This window comes from Trachypithecus francoisi, unplaced genomic scaffold (assembly GCF_009764315.1).
Source record: "Trachypithecus francoisi isolate TF-2019V2 unplaced genomic scaffold, Tfra_2.0 Lachesis_group2, whole genome shotgun sequence".
Lineage (NCBI taxonomy): Eukaryota > Metazoa > Chordata > Mammalia > Primates > Cercopithecidae > Trachypithecus > Trachypithecus francoisi.
The window spans coordinates 93731922-93746261 of record NW_022681465.1 but is presented as its reverse complement, the minus strand read 5'-3'; the positions used below and the strand labels follow the sequence as shown (position 1 = coordinate 93746261).

The following is a 14340-nucleotide window of genomic DNA, read 5'->3' as shown; positions in this document are numbered from 1 at the left end:
AATTCAAGCAGATGATCATGATTCTCAAGCAATGGATTCTGGCTCCACAGAGACAGCCAGGCTTAATAACAAATGGGAAGCAGGCCCCAAAGACCACATGCTCTCAGCAAGGTTCTTGGGCTTCTGGGGCTTGGGGCTTGGGGGCTTTGGAATTTGATGCTCACTCAGTGTTGTTAATGTGGCTATTAGCCTTGAGACTTTTCTGCTTCCACAGCACATACATCCGTGTTTTTCTATTTCAACCTTCTCTTCATCTCCTCCAAATTTCATACTTTAGTCCTTACCCTGTGTTTTTGTTGTGTTTCACATTCTTAGAGTTGGCATTATGGTTTTAGTGTCTTTAGGGCATTAAAATCTATATTTCACTGTAACAAACAGGAGCAAATCTTAAGATTTCTAGCTGGAATTCTTTTCAGCCTTTCGCCTATTGATGTTTGCAGTTTCATTTTGCTCTAATTGTCCCCGGTGGTGCAAATAGGCAGGAACTCAGCCTTCACCAATGGATGCTGAGCCAATGACACCACCTTTTTCTGCCTAGAAAATAGAATGGATCCTGGGGCAAAGATTAGCTCCTTTCTAACACTGAGCAGAGTAGGGGGAAATGATAATGCCTACATTTTACCTTTTTCTGTTGATTATTGCTGCCATCACTGCTTCTGCTGTTGTTAGTAAGAGGCTTCTTGAGAGGGAAGAGAGAGCAATAGCCACGTGAAGACAGTGAAACTATGCACATGTAGTTTGCAAAACCCTTTGGGATCATTCAAGCTGAAAAGGAGCTATAAAATGTAAAACAGCATCATTAATAATAATACTTTTATGATTGTAAATAGAAGCAAGTAAAATCAAGTTGCTTGGCTCTCTGAGCTTTTCACCGGACCCTAAACAGCTAGGCTATACCCTTCCTCTCTTTCCTCATCATTGCTCATCTTGTATTCTGTAACACGTTCCTCTGCAATTGCCATAAGCAAATCATTTAACCCATAGGAATAATCCTGGGAAGGTGATGTCATTGCGAACATATCTGTGGCTGTAAAGACCAGCCATGCACGAAGACCCAAAGGACAGGACTTACAGATATGAAGTGCTATATCAATAGCAAATACTGCCACTAATTGATAATAACAATATACACGCAGGGCCCACAGCATGTCAGGAGCTACATTTCAGAGAGCTAGGCAAAATGAATCAGGCCAGAAGAAACTGGAAAGCTAGAGTTCTGAGCTCTGTCTACACAGCAGGACTACACACCAAAAGCAAGGATTTCATCTTCCGTGTGATATTGTGACAAGTTCTAGTGAGGGTGTTGATAGGTGGTTTATGGTCCTTGGCTTGGTTTGGTGCTAAAAACAGACTTTATCCTCACTAGGTAGGATTATTTAATATATTAATTAAATTATAATGGAAGATATAGAGAAAGCAGGTCCCTGAGATAATTGTTAAAGAACAATAGCTATAGACAGTTCTCCCTCACCTTCTTGTCCATTGAAGGCTTCCTTAGTGATATACCCTCTAAAACAGGGGTCCTGAACCTCCAGGCCACTGACCGATACCTGTCTATGGTCTGTTACGAACTGGGCCGCAGAGCAGGAGGTGAGCAGTGGGGGAGTGAGCGTTTCCGCCTGAGCTCCGCCTCTTGTCAGATCAGGGGAGATTCTGATTCTCATGGGAGCCTGAACCCTATTGTGACCTGCGCATGCAAGGGATCTAGGTTGCGTGCTCCTTATGAGACTAATGCTGATGATGTGAGGTGGAACAGTTTCATCCCAAAACCATTCCCTTCTCCCCCATCTATGGAAAAGTTGTCTTCCACAAAACCAGTCCCTGGTACCAAAAAAGTCAGGGACCTCTGCTCTAAAATTCAATGGGGGCAATGCAGCAAACTTTGGGATGTCAAGAGAGAGGAAACATGGATTAGTATTTCAGGGCATGGTTGGGTCTGAATTCTGGCTTCACTGCTAAGTAGTTGGTAACCTGGAGAAAGCTATGTTACTTTTTTGTGCCTCAACTTTCTTTCTGTAAAATATGTATGTCATAATTATATGTGAGAATTAAATGAATGATATATGTAAAAACAAACCTAGAACAGTTCTTGGCACATAGAAATATTCAGTAAATATCACCTATGTCTTATACCCATCTTAGATATTCTGAGAGATGTTTTGAAGTGCCCCAAATGGACACAATCTGCTTTACCTGCTTGATATGCAATAAAACCACATCTGTTTTTAGGATTCCTATTAAATGTCTTAAGCTGCCTCATCCGTCAGAGTGTCCCACTTCCCTGACTCCACCCTTCTATGATAATCTTTAGGAGCCTTGATTTTCCAAGGCTGGATCTTTGCTGTTATATCTAGAGCTCAGATGTGACCCTAGGGGTGAGAGTGTGTTATAACTACCACTGGAAATTTGCTTCTGCTTGGGTTAATGCATCACAAAAATGCAGACACAGAGAAACCAGAGTAGTCAAAAGGCCCCTTGACTCATCATTCCTGAGATCTTAGTTTAGCAATGTCTAAGGAAAGTGGCTGATGACTGGCGCTCCACTGGAGTCCCTCTCCTAGCTTAGTTCTTCAAGGTCTGAGGAAAGATCATTCTCCGCTTCTCATCCATGACTGGTCAGGGGAATTTCACATCAAATTTGAGCATGCAGTTCAACTTCACAGATTGAAAAAAAAAAAAAAAGTCACCCACCCAGTCGCTTTCTCAGAGTACAATATAGGTGTTCAGAGCCACTCTTCCTTTGACTGTCTGACTTCACACAGGGGATAGCCCCTGACTCAGTCTCTTTTTATTCCCATGTTGATTTTAGTTGAGTCATCTCATTGTGTTTCCCACTGATCCTTGATCAGGTATATCCTGATGGGTTTTAATAACTTTGAATCTCCTAAAGGGAGGTTGGGGGTCTCATCCTGCTATGGTCTGGATGTTTATGTTTCCTGCTAACATTAATATGTTGATATTTTAACCCACAAAGTGAAAGTCTTAGGAGGTGGGGCCCTTTGGGAGGTGATGAGGTCATGAGGGTAAAACCCTCATGGATGGGATTCATGTCCCTATAAAAGAGGCCCCAGATTGCTGCCTTGCCCCTTTTACCATGTGAGAAATAGGCTGTCACCAGATACCAAATTTGCTAATACCTTGATCTTGGACTTCCCAGCCTCCATAACTGTGAGAAATAAATGTCCATTGTTCATAAGCCACACAGGCTTTGGTGTTTTGCTTTAGCAGCCCCAAAGTACCAAGACACCTCCCTTTTATTTAAGAAAGCCCATAGTATCATACACATTTGCCTACTTCTCCCTACCTCTGAATGTCAGCAATTTCTTTATCAGGAAAAAGCAAAATTCTGCCTTACCAGATACTCTGTTATACCTTATTTTAAAGTCTTTGCTTTGCTTGATAATTGCTTTTGTGGATTATCAGTAGTGAGGGAATGTTCTGAGAGCTGTCAACAAAGTGTCAAGTAGAATGACTGAATAGCACATATAATTTCCTTGTGACCTTTATTTGATTGTGCATTTGAACAACTCTACTTTCTCAAGAGAAGGTAAAGAAGAAAAATATTTTTCAGGAAGAGGAAACATCTTTATCTACTACAAATATTTATTGAACACTACTATAGTATTTTGAGTCTATTTAAAGATAATTAAAATATTTTAAATGTTTCTCAGTATAGGAAAATTAACACAGAGAAGAACAGACATTATCAGTATTCCTTGGAAAGTTCATTTCTTTTCAAAAGTTGAAAACCATTTAAGTCATTTAAGTTTCATTTAGTTATTGCTACACAATGAACCACCCCAGATGTAGTGCTTTTAAACAGTTATTTTATTACCTTTCATTATCTATTGGCTGGCTAGACTCAGTTGGGAGGTTCTTCTGCTCCACATGGTGTCATCTGGGGCTGCTGTCATCTAAAGGCTCACCTGGTTTACAACGTCTAAAATCCTTACTCACATGACTCTCAGTTGGTGCTGGCAGTAGGCTGGGAGCTCAGCTGGGGCTGTTCACAAGAATGCCTTGGTTGTCCTCCCTTTGGCCTTCCCATGAGGCTTGGCCTTCCCACAGAATGGCACCTGGGGCAGGGAGTGCTCCATGGGAACAAGCCCTAGTGTGCAAGTACTTTTAAAGCCTCTACTGTATCTTGCTTGATAAAGTCCCATTAGCCAAAGCCATTCACATGGTAAAGCCCAGAATGTTTGTGGGGACTGAACAAGGATGTGAATACTGGAGACTTTATTCATTGAGTTTCCCCAAAGTGACAGTTAACCACATCCAGGAACTTCTGAATTCCAAGACAACAAAATGACAGTCTTAGAATTTTGGAATTGGAAGGGACCTCAGAGGCTTCACAGTTCAGCTTCTTTGTTTTACCAACAAAGAGACATAGACCCAGAGAAGGTGATTTACTTGCCCAAAGTGGCAACTCAAACCTGGGCTGTTCATTGTAAAAACTATTTTGAGCCATGCTCTGTGTAGGTACTGTCCCTACCCTGGACAGGTGTAGCCTCTGCCCTCACAGAACTCACAAGTCTAGAAGGCAAACCTGTAGTTTTGATCTCCTGGTACCCAGGGCTGCATTTTAACCATGGTACTGCACTGCCTTCCCATTGTTAATTAAGTGTGTAATGTCTACATTAAAGTTAGTTCCAGGTTCTAATTTATGACATAATAGTTGTATTTTAATGTACACTTTATGGTACATTGGAGTCCCTCAATAATAAACGCATGCCCCTCTAATCCTGCCTACTTTATAATACTTGTAGAAAATTTTATTATTTTAAACAATTATAAGGATTTATAGTTACTGAATCTTTGCTTTTGTGAAATATTTTTGTTCATGTCTACTATTTACGTGAAGCCAAGTCCTTTGTCAGGAATACAACCTCTAATTATAACATTGTTCCTATGGGAAAATGTAATTTGCTTTTCAATGATCCACTTTATGACATGGTCTCCAGGAATGTGCTGTTCTGCAATAAAAACCAAGTAGAGGCTGCATTCTCTGTAGCTTCTTGCCAATTGCCTGGCACGATAGGAACAGTGCTTATAAAGTCACTCTTATCTTTTGATTGACATGAAATCTGAGTTAGTCAATAATGACAGATTTCCCTGAAATAGTGTGGGGGATGGAAAGGAAACAAAATAGGAAATGGGAAGGTTCAACAATTCTTTCCACAGTCATCCCATCTGTCATCAAGTCCTGTCTGTTGTTTAGTGTCTGTCATTGGTTCTTCCTTCCTAGGAATCAAATGTCATTACAAAAATGAGTGGTCAGTGCAGTGAGGGGATGCACATATGTGCTGCCCGATGACAAGGCAGACTCTGGGTGGTGTTGGAAGGCTTCCTGGTGGAAGTGATGTTTTAGCTGGCATCTGAGGAATGAGGAGGAGAGTTAACCGGGTGAAGAGATGCCTTGCCTAGGGTCTTCCAGGAAGAAGAAACAGGATACGTAAAAAGCTGGAGGAAGAGAGAACATGAACATGATAAGTTCAGTTTGATTGGAGTGAAATGCATGTATGTGTGGTGGAGAGGGGTGTAGGGAGCAGAAGAAGGAGGATGGCAAGGACTTAGAGTGGAGGTGCATGAGAGATCAGGTCACAGAGGTTCACATAGGTCCTTTAAAGGCATTTGGACTTCACCTTCTAGGAAATGGGACAGTACTGAAGAGGACAGTGACCTGATGCACTTTCTACTTTATGAAGAAACCCTCCATTGTTTGGAAGATAATTGGAAAAGTTAAAATTTGGAATTGGTAATCTTGTATAGAGAAATGGCGACCTGGCTAGCAGAGGATGGTGTGGGTGGAGAGAAGTGGAGTGTGTGTGAGAGAGATGTAGGCAGCAGAATCAATAGGAGCATTGAGGTATTTATGGAACTTCCAAGTCAAGAGACTAAAAGACCAATGGAGCTCTGGAGAGAGGTTCAAAGCTGGAGAGTTGAGTCACCATCGTGTTGATGGAAGCTATGAAAGGATGAGATTGCCCAGGAGAGTGGAAGGATAGGGGGCTAAGAGCAAACCCTGGAAACAGCCTTTCTTGGGGCCCAGCCCTGCCTTTTCTGGGAAGGGTGTCCTCATTCCTCTGTTCAGGGATAATGTATACTGACTTCCATTTGGCATGTGTTTGCAAAGGACAGGTGTTAACCAAAGTACAGTATTTTTAATGTAAAGCTTCCTAACCAAGGGTTACAGCACTGGGGCCAGACCCAGTCAGCTATTCTCTTCCTAATGGATACTCTCATCTTGTTGACCTTGGTTTTTCTAGATGACTGCTCTATTCCCTTCCTCATCCCCTTTTCTGCTTGGCCCAAAAGATAGTCTAGAAAATACCTCATGATTAAAAACAAATACTGCACTGAAAAGTAAAGGATCTCAGAAGAAGTTAAAATACAGAACTCCTCTTCCCTCTTAACTTTGGATACTAGGTATGAATCTTTCTGGAGCCCAGAGGCCAAGGTCTCTTACGGGATCCTGATCCAATCCCTCTCCTTGGCTCCTAGTCTGCAGCCTTTTTGCAGGGGCCTGATACCTCCTCTCCTGAAGACAGAAGTTTAGCATCTCTTCCCTATCTGGAGTGCAGGCCACAGCCCACAAGCTCCCAAAAGATGGGGTCAAGGAAAGCTTCTTCTATTACTCTCATGCCTGGTTTCCCTGACCCATCTCCTCCATAAATGTAAAATGTTTGGACAAATTCTACTTACAATAAAAACTAACTTTTGTACAGTGGAGCCAGATCTTTCCTGGGGATTAGGTTCTAAGTGTAAGGCAAAATCTGTGCAAGAAATTGACCTTGGAAACCACTTGGAGGAGAGCTACATTGCAGATGGATGTAGCTTTCTCAGCAAGCCTACCCGAACCTGCTGACCCTTCAAGTCTGGAATAGATTCCCATTTCCTTAGCAGAACATCAGATGAAGTAGCTGTCCTGGGTGTAAGGTTTATTTTCACTTCAGAATTCCAGTGGCCACCGAGAAATGCTCATGCTGTTTTAAGGCACGGGGACTGGAAGTTGAGGAGAGAAGAGCAGAATCTCAGTTCCTAGCCTCTCCTGGGGCACAAGTGCCCATACTTTTTGACTACAGTAGTTTCTCACTCTGTCCCTGCCTCCCTTTCTCCCTTCCTTCCTCTCTAGGTGTCTATAGGTAGACTCCTGTGCATTTAATGCAAGCCTGACTGGATGGTCTCAGCATTATTGGGCAAGGCAGCTGAGCTGCTAATTGTCAAGAATTTCATAATTTCAGTAATAATTTATTCAGACATCTTTGTAGGCCAAAAAGCTCATTAAGTGTTTTTTTTTTCTCCCCTCCAAAAAAGGCAATATGCTTTCAAAGGTAAATTCAAACCTCAGTCTCTAGAGAAACAGAAAATCTGCAGGCAGCTTTGAAATATGCCCCCCTCTTTACCCACTCCAGTTTTTGGCCATGAAGAGGTACACAGAGACAAGCTCCTACCTCATCTAGAGAACCCTTACAGTTACATTTACAGTACCCCCACTTTCTAACCTTCAAATCCTACATCAGGAATCCTGAGCCATTCTTGACCTTTAGTGCTCTCTTTCCCTCTCAATTACTGTACCTCAAGGTGTCTTCTATATTTTCAGCTAACATTAAGTATGTCCTATGTATGTGCCAGGCATTGTTTAAGAATGACAGAACAAAGTATATTAACACATTTACTCCCCACAACAAGCTTATTAGGTAAATATTATTATCCCCATTTTACAGATGAGGAAACTGAGGCATAAATAGGTGAAATAACTTCTCATGTTCACATTGCTATTCATGTCATCCTAGCATGACTGAACTAGGATTTAGACCCGGAAAGTATGATATTAAAGCCTGTGCCTTAAATCACTGTGTGATTCTGCCTCCCATTAATTATTTAGGTGTGGAGTCTGTTTCTAGCTGTTTTTTCCTATGGGTGTTCCTTCTCTCTCTCTTTGTTTATAGCCTCCTTCAGAAATCATGACATATATATTTCAACAGAACTGAGGCTTATACCTTGGATCAAACAGTAACTCAATGAATATTTGTTGGATGATAAAATGACAAAAACCAAAATATAGATAATTAGAAATGATGATTCTCTGCATATATTTTGAGTTTACTAAAAGATTTATTTTCTCTCATGAACATAGTAATAACAGTTGAAAAAACACTTGAATACGATTTGATTCTCAGGACCACCCCTATGACATGATTCTCAAGACACCTCCATGGATGGAGCAGATATTATGCCTATTTTACAGCTGGGAAAACTAAGACATACACAAAGAAATTTGTGTCCCACCATCACACATAGTGATGGGCTGTACCCCAGGGTCCAAGGCTCCTAACTTCTAGTTCCATTAATTTTCCACCTCAGATTTTTTCCCAAGTGTAGTTCAATCTAATGCAGGCCACAGTTTGGCTCTGGGTTTGTGCATCAGTGAAACCAGGATGTTGTATTGTGAATAGATATAACTGGTGGTATTGAAAGGATGAGGGTGGGACTGGGTGGGGGTGAGACACATGCTAGTCACACAGTGGACTCTCAGTCTGAGAAGAGGACAAGTTGCTCATGATAATCATGGAAACAGATTTAAATTAATGGCATGTTTATTCAGTGGTGTCTTCATCTATTGATGAAAATCAAATGGTGGACAAAGGGTAAATACTAGAAAATAAAGGCAATCATTTAAGAGAGAGAAGAAAACATGGAGGAGTTGGTTATGGGGGTTTCCAGAATGTAAATCAGAGAACTTTTTATTTTGGAGGGAAAAGGTAAAAAGAGGAAATTTGTTCTAACCGAAGTGAAAATTCAAATCTAAGCTAGAATTTGAGGAGGCAGGGCTCATTTGGAAACTCCTTTTGTTTATAACGTAGGTTTTTCTCTCCTTTATGAAGCAGGTGCTTATACAAGCATTACTAGTGTTGTCAATAACACTGTAACATTTGCCTTCAATCCCTTTGTTGCTCAGGGAACATGTTGGGTTTCGGCACATTTAGCTTTGCCATTTACTTCACAAATTGCAGCTGGGTAGTGCTACAACTAAGTTGATTTTACTGAGAATAAAAATTGAAGAAAAAAAAATTCTCCTAACAACCTTTCCAGTAATCACAGGACTGAAATGCTTTGGAGTGTGTGTGTGTGTGTGTGTGTGTGTGTGCATGTTTTCCAAACAACTTGGTTTCAGTACAATGATGCTTCAATAAGAATCTTCCTGCAAATCTAATTTAAAAGGGAAGGCTTTGTTGTTATTAAACACAATGGCAGTTTGTACATCTCCACATCATTATGTTGCTTCTCATTATGGTAATTCATTTGCTTCTGCTTTGTATGGATATCAAATAAAAATCACTCTCGCTCCTGGCAAGTGATTGCATTATGGAGACACTCTGGGAGCCCAGCTAAGCAGTGCTTGGTGTCATAGCAAACACAATTAGCAAAATGGCATCCAGAGTGACTGTATGGAGTTGCCCTGTGGTGAGTCTCTGCATTTTCTGTTTAGTAGGGCTGTAGGTTACTAGGCTTTGCCATGTGCTTTCTCTATTCTCATCTCTGTACCATTTTCTATTCAAGTGGAGCAGCGTGAGGACTTTGTGTGGATTTTATTTATTTTTTCTGATCGGCTCTTCCTCAGCACTCAGTAGGCTCAGGGAGCCCTGGGTTATTTTGCCCTCCTAGGAACTCACGTTTCTCTAAAAAAGGGTCAAAGACAGCATCACCAAATGTTCACTCTGATATCATTGTGAGTTTTTTGGCCTTTTTATTCTTTATTGCCATTTTTCAACAATTAGAGTATTGAATTTTGTATAAGGTTAAAAAAAAACCCTTATGGTCATTATTAATAGTGCTATGTTAAAAAGAAAATAATTTAACACCACTCTCTGTAGAAGAATTTGAGGTGGGGCCATTGCTGCGAGCCCCAGAAGGCTACCTCAGTCAATGATGGATTCGCCTAGGTGGGATTGACAGCATCAGTTGCCTCTTTGAGATGAGAGACATCGATACAGTTCTTCGCTGAGCCATGAAGAAAAAGAGGGCCTGGATTTAGTTGGACTGGTTCTTTTATGTGGAGGCACAGGGTTGTGCCTATGTTTGTCATTGATACTTAGCCTATAGTGTTCATTTTCATTATTCTGAGAAGCTTTTTCTGATGCCTTCAGGGAGAAATGATTACTCCACCCTCTAGGCCACTTGTGGTATATACCTTGTTGAGTGTCTTCCCAAAAGCCATTCTAATTTCTGCTTCTTGCTCCTCCTTCTCCTTTTTCTTTTCTACTTCCTTCCTGATAAAATCTGTAGCTTTGTGCCCCAAGAATGATCGTATCTTAGTTCTAAGAGGTGATGCCTCATCACTGGTTTAAGTTTATCAGGGAATCAAAATTCCTCCTCTAAGTAATTCAGTTAGGTATGGGCTTGAGACACAATTCTGGCCAATGAACCTTAGGGGAAGTTTGCTGGGGGACTCTGGAAGAGGTTTTCTCTCTTGTTAAAAGAAAGACCTGTTAAAAGAAACTGTTCTTTTTCTGCTGCTGCATGAGGCTGTGATGCCCGGAGCTGTGTGGCAGCAATCTTGTGACAATTAGAGTCGACCATGAAGATAATATTCAACATGCGTGAGAATAGTCTAGTGGAAAAACAGAACTCACCTAGAATTTTTTTTTTTTTTTAAGTCTTGCTCTGTCACCAGGCTGGAGTACAGTGGCGCGATCTTAGCTCACTGAAACCTCTGCCTCCTGGGTTCAAGCGATTCTCCTGCCTCAGTCTCCTGAATAGCTGGGACTACAGGTGCACACCACCACGCCCAGCTAATTTTTGTATTTTTAGTAGATATGGGGGTTTTACCATGATGGCCAGGATGGTCTCAATCTCTTGACCTCGTGATCTGCCTGCCTCGGCCTCCCAAAGTGCTGGGATTACAGGCATGAGCCACCATGGCCAGCCAGTAATCTAGATTTTTGATGTGTTGTTGAGTCACTGAATTAGCCTACCTTAAAATCTTTCTACCTTTGGGCTGCTTCTTTTTCTTCTTCTTCTTTTTTTTTTTTTTTTTGAGACAAGGTCTCGCTCTGTTGCCCAGGCTAGACTGTAGGTGCAATCTTAGTTCACTGCAGCCTCCAACTCCTTGAGTCAAGCAATCCTCCCACCTCTGCCTCTTGAGTAGCCAGGACTACTGGCGTGCACCCAGCTAATTGTTTTTATTTCTTGTAGAGTTGGGGGTCTCACTATGTTGCCCTGGTTGGTCTCAAAACTCCTGGCATCAAGCCATCCTCTTGCCTCAGCCTCACAAAACGCTTGGATTACAGGCATAAACCACCTCACCTAGCCGACCTCTGGACATCTTTTAGATAAAATAATACATTTCTTGTCATTTAAGGCATTGTCAGTTAGGTTTTCTCCTGTTTGTAGCCCAAAATACCATAACTCATACAGTACTGGTCTACTTTGTACCTTTAGAAATGATCTTACTGAGAGGTTCTGTAATTATTATTTTTAAAAGGCTGACTCTTTGATTAGATGGTAGTTTCTTGAGGTTGGGTCTTATTTGCTTTGTAATCTGTCACCTTGTACAGATGCTGTTATATACAAGTGTGGTACAAATTGTCAGACTATGAGTAATGCTCATCTTCAGGTAATCCAGACTCACACACTGAGCTTCTCCACATTTTGGCCCAGACTTATCAATAAAAAAAAAAAAAAAAGTCAAGTGAAAGTTCTCTGTCATCTAAACACTGAAGTCAGATGCGATCTTCCCTCTGTGCTGTCTCGGGAAGTGATCTATGTTTCTCCACATGAGCTACTCCCAGGAACATTTGACTTTTATACCTTGCTCAGAAAGTATATTCCTGAAAAATTATTTATAAATATTAAATTTTGTAAATATATTTTAGCTATGTTTCAGTTAATAGCTAAAGCAAAAAAAAAAAAAAAAAAAAAAAAAAGGAGAGAGAGAACCTGAATAGTCATTTTCTAACTTATCAGTATTGTTAAAATTTGCATATGTAGAGGAAACTGATCCTTACAGGGAACTCTACTAGTTCAAGTTACTGCCCTTCTTTTCGGCTTGTTTTTACTTTTATGGAGGAGAGAAAAATGACAAATTGATGAGTACTCATGAAATTGACTTTTAAAACTTCCCAGATAATGCCACAGGCTGTGTGCACATTCGACTCAGTCCTCTAAGCTTTTATAACTACAGTAGGAATCAACTTTTAGGTTAGTGATTTTTTTTTTTTTTTTTAATAGAAAGAGTGTTTAGAATGGTGGTTGTTCCCAGGCTGATTCCTAAAAGTCCACCTAAGCTCAACATGTCTAGAGAAAAGGGAGGAAAGTGTGGTAGGGACCTGCAGACTCAGGCTCTGGAGCATTCCTACTGCTCTGGAGCATTCCTGTGTCTCAGCCAGCTTGAGGGCCCTGGGAAGCTCTTTCCCTTTCTGCTCCCACCTCTTGGTATTTCTTTAAAAATGAAAAAAATATATTTTGTTACTTAAACATTATCATTTTTGTCTTTATCCACCCCTTGGTATTTTACTTGCTTTTTCCACAGTAGCCCAGGCCCCTCCCTTCTTTCCCACCTCACCCCTGTGCTGAGATGAGAGCAGGTTTTGGGAAGGGCACAAGCAGAGCAGACTGAGGAGGAGAAGGTGAACCCTGATGTGCTGCCCCTTGGTCCCCATAGGGGACTCCTTTCCATAGGTGTCTATGCTCCCTGCTCCATCCCCCCTCATGAACTCACTTCCTCTACATGTCCTGCCCTCTCCTCGGGTCCACTCTCCATTTTCTCCAACACGCTCTTAACCTTCTCCTGTGGTGTGCCTGGTACTTGTGCCTGTTTCTCCGAAAGGCAAGTGAGGCTCACTTCCACCCATTTGAGTACAATCCAGAACATCAGTCAGGGCCCTGAGCAATGGTGATGCTGCGGGCTGGTCCTTCCCTGCCTCCACAGGCTCCCTTGCTCTCTCCCCTTGTGCTCGAGTGTAGGATGGGGATGCTGTGGCAACCTGGATCCCTCTGTTGCTCAGGGCCGCCATGCTGTACTATCTGTGCTTTGCACAAAGGCCCTGGACAAAGGGAGTGAGTAGAAACTAACATCTAGCCTGTAATGTGCTCCCCAAGCTGTGTGCCTTGGCACGTTTCTGGTAAAACAAGGAGGGTGCCTTATTTACCCAATAAAGACACCTGTTTTTGTTGGCTCAGCTGTCCATAAAAATCAAGGTGCTGCTTTTTAGTTTGCACCAAGGCTTTAGAATGACTAGTGGAGGCCCTGACACTACTGCTGTGAACTGGAGATCTGGCCTAGGAATGTACGAGAGGGGCTGATGCCCTCCAGCACTGTCTCCACCAGAGCCTCTGCCAGGCCTTTCCAGACCAACACAATTCAAGCTGTGACAGAGGCATAGAATGGCCCTTTCTTGAAGAGCAGTGCAGATCTCCAAAGCCCAGCACAATTGTGGGAGGAAGAGAGGTGGTGACTTAATCTGTCTTTTGTACCATGTAATGGAAGGGCCCATAAATAGCCTCTGGATGCTGTTTCTCTCCCCTAAGTCATTCTTCCTTTCCAGAGAGCTTTCTCTTTGGAATTCCCAAGGCCGGTGCCCCTAACAACCCCATCTGGGCAGTTTTATCCCACCCCACACAGCAGAAGAGCTTTCAGGTGTATCCCCCTCAATCATCTTTGGGTGTGGCACAGTTGAGAGCCTCAGGCTTTGGATGGAGGCAAACAGCATCTCTTCTTCATTTGGTCGTTAACTGCTCACGGTTGGGGTGTTGGTTGCTGTCCTCTGCACTGAGGGTACCCCAGTTCCAGTTTAGCTTTCTCATGAGCAAGAGCTTCCTTACTAGCTTTCCTAAGAATCCAGATCAACTTGCTAAGCCTAGCACTGATTTTTTTGATGTCCATACAGTTTAGTCTCATACGAAGAAATCATATTTTTCTTGTTGGCATGACTTTGACCTTTTCCATTTCAAAACCGTAACCCCTGGCATTATTGTGCTCAGGAACATTTGATGTTTTCATGGGTCACTAGACTATCTCTAAATGGCTTTTTCTTTCCCACCCAATGGTACCAATTCTGACTATATTATTTATTATTTCAAATCTCCCCTTACCTCCAACATAAGGTCAACGTAGGTTCTAGCTTATCAAATCATACTGGCATCGACTTTGTTTTTGACCCTAGTATGTAAATGAAAATGAAAAGTTGAACCAACACAGGAGGGAGCCTATTGATCCTTGACATTCCCCTGTCTTCACTGGTAGGAAAAATCTTTGAAACATGTTGTGCATTTTCAGGGGAGAGGAGGCTGGTCAGAAAAGTGCAGGGGATGACAGGATCTGAAGTGCTGAGGGGCACA

The 14340-nt window shown here is 42.0% G+C and overlaps 1 long non-coding RNA gene across 1 annotated transcript in view; it reads left to right on the top strand.

Annotated features, from left to right (window-relative positions):
* Positions 1-14340, top strand: part of LOC117064500 — a 28343-nt gene that overhangs the window by 697 nt on the left and 13306 nt on the right. The gene's annotated exons all lie outside the window — the stretch shown is intronic.